The 14,044-nt window shown below is 30.7% G+C and overlaps 1 long non-coding RNA gene and 1 pseudogene across 1 annotated transcript; one reads left to right on the plus strand and one right to left on the minus strand.

Annotated features, from left to right (window-relative positions):
* Window positions 1-265: 265 nt before the first annotated feature.
* On the plus strand, window positions 266-1,513 carry LOC145140967 (uncharacterized). The gene is made up of 3 exons (XR_013722376.1): window positions 266-680; window positions 1,055-1,151; window positions 1,245-1,513. It is a non-coding gene; the product is annotated as an uncharacterized LOC145140967 (long non-coding RNA).
* A 3,423-nt stretch (window positions 1,514-4,936) lies between these two features.
* LOC145136983 (AAA-ATPase At2g46620 pseudogene) lies at window positions 4,937-6,869 on the minus strand (annotated as a pseudogene).
* Window positions 6,870-14,044: the final 7,175 nt, after the last annotated feature.

Genomic DNA, 14,044 nt, shown 5'->3' on the forward strand with positions numbered 1-14,044 from the left:
ATAAAGACGAGCATTCAACACTTAAAGCGGGATTAAGAAAAGTTAAGATCTTCAAGGAGTACGTCTCGATTAAAAGAGGCAAAAAAGCCTCCGGCGATGATGATAATGAAATTAGCGAAAGCAGGAGTGACGAAGGTGACTATTCCAATTCCAATTCCAATCTTGTTGACTCTGAATCAGGCGATGATTCCGGAGACGACGAATCGTTCGAGAATGCTAACGTTCGAAAATCATTTAGCTATGGCACGTTGGCATATTCAAATTACGCCGGTGGATCTCTTTTCGAGGACAATCTTTATTATAGTAACCAGAAATCCGATGAGAGTGAGCGTTGCTCACCGGAAAATGACCCGACCGCTTCGAGTTCTGAACAGAGTATAACTCAGATTCCGAAACGCAGCATCTTACCATGGAAGAAGAGGAAATTAAATTTCAAATCACCACCGAAGGGCGAACCGTTGTTAAAGAAAGATTACGGTGAAGAAGGTGGAGATGATATTGACTTTGACCGGCGGCAACTCAACTCCGATGAGTCTCTGGTTAACCTACCTCAGGTAATTCTTCCGGCTTCTGAGTTTGGGGACGACAGTTTTGCAATCGGGAATCGGGAACAGAGGGAGATAATCTTCGGCTTCGATGTGTTGACAAAATATTTTTTGGGTCTTGCTTTCTGCATTCAGGTTTGAGTTTTTATCATTTTATTATTTTGTATCTCATTCAATGTATTTTTTAGGACTTGCTTTTTGCTTTCTGCATTCAATGTATTGCTGGAAGGGTATTTTTGTCCATGGGGTATTGCATATATGTTATTGTCTCTTAAAATATGTCACAGTTTGGTGTTGCTTTGTTCAATTATTTGAATTGCTAATTCTTCTTGGAAATTGTTAAATTGCTTAGGGTGCTATACAGTTTTAGGGCTCAAATTATTAAATCACTTATTAAAGAATATGAACTTTTAATTTTTTTGTTGTTTACGCATTTATTTCATAAAATTCATGAATATGTGTTTGTTTTGTTACATATATGTTTCATAAAACTTAAATATGAACTGCAGTTTTACGAGGTGAAAGATCGACTGTGTCATAAATATAGAAGCAAGAACCAAGTTTACCCATCTCTAGTGGTGTTCTTTGGCAGGAAAACAGAATTGGGTATGTTTCTTTTGATTGGGTTTTACTAGTTAAATAGATAAAAAAAAATCAATTCTCTTGATGATCTTATTGTATAGTTGTGAATTTTGATAGATATGGAGTACATTGTGATCTAAGGGAAAGAAAACATAAACGTGTGGTACAATTCTTGAGATTGACATGAAGAAGATAAAATGAATCATGAATTCCAATTCTGTTGGAATGGAATCATGAATTGCAATTCTGTTGGAATCTAAACTACAATTTGGTTTTGTTTTCACAGAATTTGATGCTTGAAGAACGGACCGCAAAATTGAAAGTGATTCTAAGCAACATTATTCTTTTAGAATGTAGTAGTGTCGTTGTTAGATTTTGATGTTTTCTTTCCGATTTTGAAAGTTTTTTTAGTTTTATTTTTTAACAATAAATGTAATTCTTAACAATTGTTACCCGTATTCTATAAGAAATAATGTATTTTTTGTTTTTATTCTTCAATTAATTGTTCAAGAATTTGTTATTCTACGAGAAGTTTTTAAAGTCATGATCAATAAATAGGTTCAAGAATATTTTTATTTTTGAATATACTCAAAAACACATTCTGTCAGAATATCCGAATTAAAATAATTATAATTCGTAAAATCGGATTTTTAAAATTAATAGAATCTATGATCCCTTAAAATATGCAATTTTCCTTTATTAAATCTATATTAATTGACTAAAATACCCTTGTAATTAAATTAGATGATATTTTTCAATTATATTTAATTCAATAATATATATTAGTCACTTTCTTAAAATAAGTAAAATTGATTGGCCCACATTTATGCATACAATAACACAATAATTATTTTGAATAGAATAACGTAGGCCTATATTTTGCAAAAATAACAACTATTTTCCAAATGGAAATTTGGGATTTCATAAAATATATCATGTGTATTTTTTTCTTGTTTACAAAGCACTTTTCAAAAACTCTTTCTATTAATTCTCAAAATGGTTATTTTGAAATATCTAGTATATATGTGATTGTTTAACTAAATGTCACATTTTATTATCGTGTATCGTGTGTGTGTCTATATATATATATCAAATCGTCTACCTGGTTTGTCCATGTGGTTTTATTTTTGCATGGTTGATCCTTATTGTATAGGAAATAGTTTTTCTACCTTTTTAATTTATATGTTTTTACATTTTCTGTATATTATTTATTTATTTTTTATTAATAAATAAAAAACATTTAGTCCCACCACCCCAAACACCATCCTCCATGTTCCTCTCTCTTGCCCCCATCCTACCTTTTTCCTCCCCTCCAAGTTAACAAATCCATGTTCCTCTCTCTTGCCCCCATCCTACCTTTTTCCTCCCCTCCAAGTTAACAAATCCAAGATTCTCCGGTGATCACCATCGGTCACGTTCATCAACCACCAACACCAAATCAAACAAAAACAGAACCAAAGACAAACTTGAAATCTATAATCAAAATAAAAAAAACAAAGTTAATCATAATCAAACGAACTCGTGAAATCAAAACCAAACGATAAAATTTATAACCAAACCTTTTGAAAATCAAAATTAAACCTGATGAAATCAAGAAAATCAAAACCAATAAAAGCGAAACCCTCTCGATAATCAAAATCAAACATCAAAAAAATCAAATCTAAACATGATGAAATCAAAACCAAAACCGATAAAATTATAACCAAACAAAAATCAAAATCAAAATCCCATTTCAAAATCCAATATAGCTTCCGCCCAACAATCTATGAAATCAAAACTGAAATCAAACGTGGGGTTTATTAAAAAGAAAATAACGTAAAAGCCCTTAATTTTGACAAAAAAATATAGGATTTTACCCTTTTGCTTATTTTAGGTTCATTAAAACCGGAGCTTTTTAACTTTTCTTTCAGTTTTAACTTTTAACCTTTTTGCAAGTTTACCTAGTAAAACTGAACATTTATGCTTAACCTGAGGAGTTTGATGAAAAAAGGGTAAAACCGAACACTTCTGTCAACCATAAGGGTTTTAATGAATCAAAAACACACAAACGGGTAAAATTGAAAAAAAAAAGTAGCAAATCTTCGGTTTTAATAAACCTAAAATACACAAAAACGTAAACCCGTATATTTTTGCCAAACATATGGGTGTGTGAGCCAGTTTTCCTTTATGAAATGACCACCAATTTCAAAAAATGTTTTATGAAATCGATTTAAAGAATATAGTGGATTCTGAAATCTAGTAAAAGAACCATGTAGAGTTTGCAACAGTGGCGATAAAATGTAAGAGGGTTACAAGTATTTGGTGGAGGAGAGAGATGGTGGTCGAGCGAGATTGCAATAATTGTGATGGAGAATGGTGTCACTTCAATGTTTTAAATTAAAATGGAGATGGTGGAGGCTGGAGGGGAGGGTAGGAGTTTTTAGTTTTCACAGTCTAAATAGTAAAAAATGGATGTGGTAAATTAAGGGGTGATTTTTTAATTAATAAAATATTATTTTCAAATAAAACTATATATATAAATTATTAAAAAAAATTAATCATGGGTATATTAGTAATTTTAGACCAATATTGGGAAAAAAATGAAACCGTAAGGATTAACCACACAAGAAATGAAATCAAAGGGACCAACCGTGTTAGACAATTTTATAATTGTCTAAAATCAATCTATTTTGACAAAACATAGAAACCATCCGCATAATTTTGCCTATTTTTATCAGGTTGTTAGTGTTTACATAAAACTGGTATAAAATAATACAATTGCCCCTATTTTAAGGATGATGATTATTTTAATAAAATAAAAAATTAAGTTATATATGTGTTCAATTTCAAATAAACCTTTTTGGGAATATCAAAAAAGTTGGGTTATATATAATTTATATGGTACAATTAATATAATTATAGGACTCATCTAACATCAAGGTTGTTATCTTTTTATTATAAAATCGTGATCATAAATTAGATTGAGATCGAAAGATCCTATTAAACTAAACTAATCTTCAAATTTGAACTAATCACCGAATTTGAATGTATCGTCTTGTTTGTACATTATCTATTATAAATAGATGTTGATTAAGACATTAATATTGGAATCAAGTTTAACTTAATAAACATGAATCATAATTCTTATTGTTGAAAACCACAAATTAAATTGGGAATAAAACATTTTAAGCAGGAAAAAAACAAGACCACCGTGACCATATACAACTAAAGACATAAGATCACAAATAAATAATATGAGTATCGCGAGGTTCTGTCTAATTCGAAATAGATGGAAGAAATGGTAATACTTAATGAGACTTATTCTGACATGTCATGTTTGATTTTAAGTTGAATGAACGAATTTTATAGGCTCAACTATATAATAATGATTTAAGAAGTAGGATCTAATCAGCTTAATATCTTAAGCTTCTGGTCGAGATTCTAAGATCTCAATATAGATATTGCTTGAAAAAGATCCTACTGTGATCGAAATCATTTTTTGTTTGTAGGATCTTAAAATCATAAGAACTTAAGATCAGATAATAACCGGTCAAAAAGGTTATGGTAAACACAAACAACAAGTTCGATGATATATTACCTACAAAAAAAAATATCAAATGTGAACAAAATCAAATGTTGGTCACCTCCTTACTCATTTTCCCTTAGAACAAAATAGTGGCATTGCTCTTAAAATAGTAAGAATAAGTGTGAATTGAGAAGTCATTTCGAAGCAATCACATTTATATTACACTCAATTTTTGTTTTTCTATAAATCATCTATCTCTGCCCCAATCATATAATTGAAAGGGAACTCTAAAAACAGGAGCATGTTAATAAAAAAGGGAACAAATAAGAAATTGTCTGTTTTCAGCTAACTAACAAATAATACGAAATTTTACAGAATTTAAAAAAAAAAAAAAAAAATCTTAACATCCTAACACTTTACAACATGATGTCATGTCGAGAGTTTTCCTTCTCTGATCCATCAAAATCCATGAACTCCTTCTTACTATTCTTCGTCTTCAGCAATCCATAAAACTTTTTAAATTCCTTAATTGTCGGAATACGTTCCCGTTGAAACAGACGTGTTTCACGTGATTCTTCAACAGTCCTGGCCGATCCACTATGCATCAATCGAGGTGGTGGTAACCCCACCGGACCACCGTGCCCAATTAATCCCGATGGCACACCAAGTGCACCACCAACTGAAACACTATGTGTCAGTCTTAATGGTTCCTCATTCTTAGTACCAGATATTGTTTTGCTAGCGATTACCGTATCGTTGTTTGATTTTAATGCGCTAATCACAGTTTTAAGAGCTCTGGTTGGTGAACCTCGGTTGAAGATCATAATCTCGCCGATCTCCGCTGGGCTTAAGCTAGCTCCGGTTAGAAAAATCTCTTCAACTTGTGGGAAAAGCTTGTGTTCTTTTATCCCCAAATGGCTATTGGCTAGGGTTTTGAAGGCGGGAAAATCACATAAGGGGAACTGCACGTGGACGTCGATTCTACCTGGTCTCAGAACCGTTGGATCAATTTGTTCTTTGTTGCTGACTGTGAAAACCATCACGCGTTCTTCACCACAAGATGAGATGATCCCGTCCATGAAATTTAAAATTCCAGATAAATTTACAGTCGTTGATTTGTCAACCAAATACCGGTCTAAATCTTCGACGACGATCATTGACCTTCTCGTTGTCTGTAGTAGAAGCAATTTCAGATTCGAATCGTTGGCCACTTTTGACAAATCGACGTCGTAGATGTCGTAACATAGAAACTTCGCCATTCCGGCGACGAAGCTTGATTTTCCGGTGCCGGAGGGGCCGTAGAGTAGGTAACTCCGTTTCCAGACACGGCCGAGACGGTGATAATACTGTTCGGATTTCAAAAACGATTCCAAATCAGACTTCATCTTGTTTTTGAGATCGGAATCGAGCACCGCCGTGTCGATTGTTGCTGGATGAGTGAACGGAACTGATATCCACCTTCCGTTCCTCTCCGGTTCTTTTTCCGCGTTGATGTGTAGCCTGATTTGCTTCGTTTTCTGCTGGATTTCGTCGGTGACATTATGAATGTGTTGAAGGTACGAACTGAGAATTCTACGTTTTTCTTTCGTCCTCATCTTCAAAACTAAACTATCCTTCTCGAATTTCCAGAAAATTCGCGAACCGAGGTACGTGTCTGAGAACATCTGATGTGCAGCGTTGATCACGAGATTGATCTCGTTGGGCTTGTTATCACCGGAGAAGAGATTAACAAAATCCGAATCTTCAGCTGAAGGTAACGAATTCAGATACATGAAAACTTTGCGATAAACTTGATTTTCCTGCATGTGTTGATTGAATCTAGGGATTTTGTAGAACTGATGCACATGAAAAAATTCCTCCAAACCTCTCCACTTATTCTGTAAGAAGTGTCCTACTGGTGTCCTTGATAATATTCTATGAATCAACCAGAAACCAATGATTACCACCATAAACACGACTAAATTTAGGAGAAACATACTTGTGGTAGTATCTACAACACCCCAAATTAAGAACACAATAATATCTATATATCAATTTGAATTCGATTGCGTGGGATGATGAGAGGGAGATGCTTGTGGGATATGCTTTTAGGAATGAATTTATAGGATTGATTATCAAGATGTGTTGAACTCTTTGGGGATGGAAAGGTTCAACAAGTCAAGAAAGAGATACGATTATAAAATGACTCGACACATGTGAAGAACATCAAGGAAGTCAAGAGTGGGGGGTGTGAGGATTCAGGAAGAGAATGTATTAAATAAATTTATTTGGTCGTGGATTTTTTCATTTTTTATTGGTCTATAAACGTGTGCTTGTGTCATGGTTAATACTAAATTTGTTTCTACTCAATCTGACAAATTAAGGTCATTCCAACTAAGTTTTGTTTGGCCTTTATATATTTTATATGGTTGTTTTGCTTGGCCTTCATATATTTTATATTATAAGTTAACTTATTTTTTGAAACCATAAAAATATAGCTTATAAGTTTCATTTATTTTGTCATTTACGTTTAATAACAATTCCATTTATATTCTATTTATTAAAAAAATTATTTTACGACTAGTTAATTTATTTAACTGAATATACAAAATAAAAATAAAAATATTTTATAAAAAAATTATGTCATTAAAAACATTTTTTTAAACTTTCAGAATGACACAAATATCGGAGATTAAAAAATGTTATCATTACATAATATTTTATGGTTTTTTTTATTTATATAAATACTTCAAATACTGTTATTTTTAGAAAATATAATGAATTTTTAAGAAAATGACACATTAGGTGACTTTTTATATCATTTAAGATAGAAAATGATAAATTAGGGCTTGTTTGATTTACCTCTTATTGGGTCCAATAAAAGGTTACCCTCTTACTCCACTCGGTAAGAGTGTTTGATACCCACCAAATGTACATTCTTACCTGATCCAAAGCCTCTTATCGAGTCCACCCAAAAAATTAGCTGACTTGAACATAATAAACGTATTTTCTTCTAGTTCAGTACAAGTGTATGCTTATTGATTCGATGAAGCAGGTGCAATTAGTTGTTCGATTAGTGTTTAATTAGTGTTTAAAGCACATCAATTAATATGAATCCTAAATTCCTGGTATCTAAACTGTGTCCAAGACCTTATGTAGTGTTTTTTGGTGTTTTTGATGGTCAACAATTCTTCTCTTGTTGTATTAATCTTGATTTTTTTTTTCTACAAGTAAACGTTGATGTTGAGGATGGAAGGAGTTGCACATTTGTTTATTGGATTTTATTGGCAGATGGCTACTTCTTTTGTATGGAATACATGGCTATTTATTGTGCATAAAATGTGATGTTGATTTTGTAGATAGGGTTTACTCCAAAAAAAAAACACAAAACATTTGTGTTCATTTTAGCAAGATAAAGGTAGATCCGTTCTTTTGAGTTGTGTGTTTGATTTCAATAGAAATGGATAATAACCTTGGTGAATTGGATACAATCTCAAAGTACAATGCCAAAATTGGATACAATTTTCAAAGTTCATTATCCTTGATGGTTGGTTTCATTTATGTAAAAAATATAAATTTGTATCGTTTGAATTGCAAACAGAATAGAAGGGTAAAATGGTCATTTTTATCATTCAAATAGTCAGTCAGACGTATAATCAAACAACATGGTTTCAGTCAGATGTAGATTCAACCAGAATTCAGATCCAGACAGGCCTATGAGGCTTATGTGGTAAAAATAATTAGTTTTTGTGTTGTTAACCACGTGGGATGCCCTAGATTTTCATATATCATCTAGTTTATAAGATAAAAATTAACTTATTAACTAAAAGCTAGTGTTTTTTTTATTTAATCTAAAGCCGGTCTTTATTAAACAACTTAAAAATGTTAATACAACCAATAAAGAGAAACATGAGTCTAAAATTTTGCATTATTTACACAAAAATAACATTATAAGTATATTTTTGTACAAAAAAAGAACATTATAAGCAAAATATGATGTTTTGTAAATCTACATAAAAGTCCTAAAATTTTACCCTAATTTACGAAAAAGTCTCAAACTAAAATTTGTTTACGAAAAAGCATGAATTACCGGTAAAAATGGCGATTTGACCCATTTTTTCCGGTTTACCGGTTTTATTACTTACATGTTTCACTAAAGTCTCATTATTTTACCCTAATTTGCGAATAAGTCCTAAAATAAAATTTACCGATGATTTGACAATTTTCTTCTTGTAACATACATTTTATCGGTTTCATTGCTGACTTAGACACCTAGTCATTAAATTAGCTGATAAAATGAATACGATGGGTTATATAATATCACATTTACTGTAAAATTTGATATCCATCTCATCGGCGCATTTGTGAATATGTATCTACGTCAGCAATGAAACCAATAAAATATGTGTTTCCAAGAAAAAAGGACAGAAAATGAGTTGATGTCTGATGAGATGGATATATTGAGTTACATAAGATTAGATAGACAATTTGATATTTCTCATAAACGTAAAAAATAATGTAGTTGTTGTTAGTTTATGTAATTATTGTAGTCTTCGTTGGATGCATTTTATGTTCAAAAAAGATATATAATATATCAGGATATCAGATTTTATGCTAAACATAGCATTATATAACTCAACATATCCATCTCATCATCTTATTTAATGACTAGGCGTGCGGGGCAGCAATGAAACCGGTAAAATGTATGTTACATAGAGCAAATGGCCAAATCATCAGTAAATTTTATTTTGTGACTTATTCGCAAATTAGGGTAAAATAATGAGACTTTTGTGAAACAGGTAAGTAATAAAACCGAAAAAAATGGGTCAAATCGCCATTTTTACCGGTAATTCATGCTTTTTCGAAAACAAAATTTAGTTTGAGATTTTTTCGTAAATTAAGGTAAAATTTTAGGACTTTTCTGGAGATTTCCCTATAATAATTCTATCTTAGCTTATTATAATTTTTCTTACATAAAAATAGAACAATATAAGATTTTTTTACTTTGACTATTTTTAATAATTCCTTACATTATTAATTAAACAAATTATACTGACACTTTTTTTTATAACTACATGGTAAAATTATAATATGATAATGTTTTAATCAATTTTAAATTATTAGTTTATACTTAGTTTCGGCCAGATTATATGACATACTAAACAAAATTTTCATTAAATAAAAGGTTACATTTTCAACACATGTTAAAAAAAAGAGTAAATTACACGCATGGTCCCTATGGTTTGGGGTAATTTGCGCGTTTGGTTCCTAATTTATTTTTTTAACTCGGAAGGTCTCTATTGTTTGTTTTTATTACGCGCTTGGTCCTTACTGTTTGTTTTTGTTACGCGCTTAGTCCCTGTCTTACCTAAAAAGACTATTATTTAAATAGGAAAAAATGGTGGGGTAGATAAGGTAAGGTGAGGTGGGTGGGGTTGGGGTGTGTTTTTTTAAATAAATTAAAAAATTAATGGTAAAATAGTATTTTTAGGTAAGACGAGGACCAAACGCCTAACAAAAACAAACAGTAGGGAGCTTCCGAGTTAAAAAAATAAGTCAGGGACCAAACGCGCAAATTACCCTAAACCATAGGGACCATTTGTGTAATTTACTCTAAAAAAAGATAATATAATGTATATAATCTCCAAATTTAAGACAAATTTCAGAATTGGTCAATGCGGTTTACAAAAAATAGCTTTAAGGAAACCTAGGGAAAACATCACTCCATTGATCCATATGACTTCAAATTGTTACGTGATTAATCCTTAACACTGGTAAAATGTTAAGGATTATATGAAACCCTAAACAAAATTTTCATTAATCCTTAATATTGGTAAAATCCTTAACGTCACGCCATACTTAGTTTCAATTAGATTATATGACTTTCTAAACAAAATTTTCATTAAATTAAATAAAAGGTTATATTTTCAACATACCTTAAAAAAAAGATAATATAAGGTATATAGTCTCCAATAAAATTTTAGAACCGGTCGCTGTAGTTTTGCAAAAAGTAACACTTTAACGACAACTATGGAAAACGTCACGTCATTGGTCCCTATGATTCCAAGTTGTTGCATGATTAATCCTTAACACTAGTAAAATGTTTGGTTTACCCTTCTAAATTTCCTTTTTCATTATATATATATATATATATATATATATATATATATATATATATATATATATATATTGTAAATAATTGGTGGTGTTGTAAATAATTGGTGGATGACATAATAATTGGTGCATGGTACATTTGTCAACATTTCTAACTAGTTACAATTATATGTTAGTAAAATTTGTAGTATAAATACCCCTCCATTGTAAAGAATGTGATACACCAAAAAGTTATAAGAGATATAACTTTCATATTCTCTATAAATATTCTTTCTTCTCAATTAAAGTTTTTATCAAAGTTTACTAGTTTGGTTTGATTTATAGTTACATTAATTACACTTAATTCATAACACGTTATCAGCACGAAAGCTCTAATCAAGGTTATTAAACAAGTGGAAAATCACATCTATCTTAAAATAATAATAATACTAATGAATTAATGAAACTTATACATTATGGACATTATGGACTACTAACAATTTTTATTTCTTATACTAACATTTCTTTATGTATTCTAATTTTTATACTAACATTTACATTATGCAACTAATTTTTATTTATGCAAACTAACATTTACATTATGCAACTAACTTTTATTTATGCATACTAACATTTATATTATGCTACTAACTTTTATTTGTGCATACTAACATTTAAATTATATTTATTTATACATGTCAGTGTTTATTTATATTTTAGATACTCTTCATAATTTTATTTAAACATTTACTAATATTTATTTATGTTTCTAATTAGTAAAGTTATGTATTAGTTATAAGTCTTATTACATGATTTATAAAATACATATACATATATACACAACGGGAATATATATATGCAACGGTTATAAACAGCAAAAACAACGGCTATATTTTTCTACCATAAATAAATATCTTTACCCTGCTTATTTTACCCACAACAAATTTTTCTCCCTTGTATCAAATAAATCAATTTCAAGAAATCAAGCTTCAAGATGATTCATCCTTTTGTGATAATCATGACTATAATAGTCATGTTACTTTTCATCCCAATCCTTAACATCGAAGATAATATGGAATTTCATCTACTTTTAGGCTTGTATGCAATGTTAGCTTTACCGCTTCTTTTTTGTGTAATATTTATTGAAATAAATGGATTTTAATTTTGTTTAAAATTTATAGTTACATTATGTCCAACATTGCAAAGCTCGAGTTTGCAGCACTTGAAGTTAGTGGGAAAAACTATGTGCCATGGATGATAGATGTAAAAATGCATCTTGAATCCATGGGTATCTCAAATACTATATATGAATTTAATAATTGCTTGGCACAAGACAAAGCAAAAGCATAAGTTTTCCTTCGTAAGCATATTGATGAAATGTTGAGATTTGAATATCTTGATGTTACTGATCCAAGTATTCTCTGGAATCTTTTGAAAGAAAGATTTGATCATCAAAAGGAAGTTATACTTCCAAATGCTAGAGATGAATGGAGAACACTAAGGTTTCAAGACTTCAAGAAAGTAAATGAATACAACTCAGCTTTGTTCAGAATATGTTCACAACTCAAGTATTATGGACAAGAGGTTACTGATGAAAATATGTTGGAGAAAACTTACTCAACATTTCATGCAACAAACATTACTTTGATGCAACAATATCGGATGCAAAAGTTCACAAGATATTCTGAATTGAATACATGTCTGCTCGTTGCAGAGCAAAACAATGAACTCTTGATGAAAAACCATGAATCTCGTCCAACGGGATCAGTAGCACTTCCTGAAGCAAATGCAAAAATAAGGCTTTGGTGGTTAGGTTTTTACTGGCTTTTAAGACGTTTGACCGGTCCAGTTAAACGTGTTTTTTTGTAGACCGGTCGTTTTTTATTGGTGCGATACGACTCGGGCCACCACAAGTATTATTGACTTTTTTTTATCAGCTCACATAATTAAAAAAAACCATGTGTTTTTATATTTTAGATTCGCTATTAAGGGTAGTCACTGAGACTTTTAGGGTTCAACTCGGTTGATGCAAATTAGAGTTACTTTGATGAAGTAAATAAAGTAACTTTTGTGAAAGTAAATAAAGGTAGTTATATGAGAGTTGTCTAAGATAAATAAGATCCGTTAAGTAGATGCTATTATAGTATTATGGATTTAATAAAACATTGTTTTCTGTAGTCAAACCGGAAAAATTATACAATTATTATATCAAAACTTTGAGTTGGATAAAATGTGTATGTCGTTGGTCAAAGTCAAACTGATGGCTAACGTTGAAAACTGGTTTTGTCAATATGTTCATGATCGAAGTAAATGATTCAAGTTTTTTTTATAGTATACGAATAATTTTCTTGATATTTATGTGGGAAGTCGATCTTACATCATAAAAGAGGTTATTTATTTTGATACTAGTTGTCGCGTGTTCAACAGAGTCTTTCTGCTTTATAAATGAATTTTAACTATTGTATTGTAGAGGCGGAACCAAGGGTTCCAGAGGTCGCATATGCTACTCCTTAAATTTTCAGGCATAAGGTAATTTTTTTGTGAAATTTTCCGGCGTAGTGTTAATTTTCCGACATGCTACCCTCAAATCATGTGTGCTATACCTTGGACTTTGTCCAGTTTCCACCATTGTTATCGATAAAAGTTAGGTACACTTGCATTCGTGGGTAGATAATTAATTAAATATACAATGTCAATACTACTGACTAACTCCAATTTATACTGTCGAATAAAAACGTATTATATGTGACCTAACTCATATTTAGGAAACGTCCATAAAAATAAACACAAAAATGTCCACAAAATTTACGTCGAAATGTAAATAAACTCGAATTTATGCCGTTACGTACATAAAAAATAAGTAAGTAAGATTTTTTTTAAGATAATGAATGTAAGTTCAAATAATCAAAAACATATTGTATGTGTGATACATATGACTCGTACATAAAAATAAACACGAGAACATAAAAAAAATTACGTCGAAACGTAGACAAACTCGAATTTATACTGACATATAGGGTTGTAAACGAACTAAACGAACACGAATGAGGGTTGTTCATGTTCGTTCGTTTTAAGTTATCCGAACAAACAAACGAACACGAACGGATAAACGAACGAGTTTTCTTGTTCATGTTCGTTCATTTAACAAATTACATTGTTAATGTTTATTCGTTTATGTTCGTGAACATGCTAAACGAATATAAACGGAAATAGATAAACAAACATAATTGAACATATATGAACATATAATATAGTAAAGTAATCAAACCAAATTGAACATATATGAACATAAAATGAACAAACTTAAACGAACAACATAAACGAATGTTCATGAACATAA

Source organism: Lactuca virosa, chromosome 9 (assembly GCF_052849685.1).
Source record: "Lactuca virosa cultivar CGN04683 chromosome 9, Lactuca_virosa_CGN04683_v6, whole genome shotgun sequence".
Classification (NCBI taxonomy): Eukaryota; Viridiplantae; Streptophyta; class Magnoliopsida; order Asterales; family Asteraceae; genus Lactuca; species Lactuca virosa.